The following is a 1,664-nucleotide window of genomic DNA, read 5'->3' on the forward strand; positions in this document are numbered from 1 at the left end:
AATGTGGGTATTGAAAATCTGTAACTAAACAGAACATTTGTCTGTATGGGGCTATAGATGAATGCCACTATATCTACCTCATTGATTCAGAAAAGATGTCCTTTTCCTGGGATAGGCTTAAACTTCAAGTTTCCCAATTTCTGCCCTCAAAGAATCTCTGAGACACCATGCCAAGCCTACACCTTAACTCTGAATCCACTAGATTGATTTTTCCCAAAGTTGTTCAAAATTAAAGGACAAGTAAAGTATATAAAATAAATACACCTTTACTATTGATTAAAGGTATTTTTCTTTTCTTTATTTTTATTGTGAAAATACTGTACAGAGGGGTTACAATTACATGGGAAAGGTAATGAATATATTTCTTTTATTTATTTATTTTTTATTGTGAAATTACTGAACAGTGGGGTTACAAATACATGGGCAAGATAGTGAGTACATTTCTTACCAAGCATTGTAGCCTCCTCCTTTGTTTCCCCTTCCCATCCCTTCCCATTCTCCCCCTTCCCGCCTACCCACCCAATCCCGCCCCCCCCCCACCAAAGTTGTAAAGTTAGTTTTCAACATAACGCCTTGTACATTTCATTGTTGCAATGGGTCCACCTGTATCCCTATTTAAACGATTTGTTTTTCCCCTTCCCCTGCACAAATTATACCGCCATCAAATACAGTGAAAACATCAAGCATTGTTGCCTCTTCCTTTGTTCCCTTTCCCATCCTTTCCCATTCCCCGCCCCCACCTCCCCCCTCCTGCCAAAGTTGTGAAGTTCGTTTTTCGACATAACAGCTTGTACATCTCATTGTTGCAATGGGTCCACCTGTATCCCTATTTAAACGATTTGTTTTTGCCTTTCCCCTCCACAAATTATACCAACATCAAATACAATGAAAGCAGGGGTTATACCGTGGGGGAGTGACATACAAAGCAACAAAGAAATCATCTTATAAATATGTTAGAAACAATCGCAAGAAAGAAAAACCATTTGAATACTTATCTTGGGGTTCATTTCACCTAACATCTTAAAAGATCTGTTTTCAACTTTGAAAAGAAACCTATTCTTCAAAGCAAACAGTCCATGGTTTCTTTCTATTTCCTAAGATTTTAGGATATGTGTCTGTCTTTTGAGAACACAGTCGTATGTTTTATTAGCATTTCATAGGGAAGTAATTATGTAACAAGCCACCTTTGGACCTTTTATTAGCTACAGTGCTTTTCTTCTTTGCACCTATCCTGACTTAGTGCTAAAGCTGAATGCATGTTTTAAGCTATGAAAATATCATTGTTTGGAAACACTCTGTGTTTGCAGCCCACAGTAATGGATATATATGCACCAGCAAAGCAATTCCTACCTTTGTCTACATATCTTTGTCTCAGTGTCATAGATTAATTTATTCCTGTCCTACCTACTTCCTATCCCTCTAATGGATGTATTATTATATTATAGAAATAAGAAATACAAAAAATATTGAATCTAGAAATCACCTAGAATCTCCATTGGGAATGGATAGAAGTAATAGTTTAGAAAGGCTTGGAAATGAGTAAAATACGTCTTATTGTATTTTTTTTAATTTAATTTTATTTTATTTGTGAACATACTGTACGGAGGGGTTACAATTGCATGGGCAGGATAATGCGTACATTTCTTACCAAGCATTGCAGCCTC

This window comes from Dipodomys ordii, unplaced genomic scaffold, assembly GCF_000151885.1.
Source record: "Dipodomys ordii isolate 6190 unplaced genomic scaffold, Dord_2.0 Scaffold34, whole genome shotgun sequence".
Classification (NCBI taxonomy): Eukaryota; Metazoa; Chordata; class Mammalia; order Rodentia; family Heteromyidae; genus Dipodomys; species Dipodomys ordii.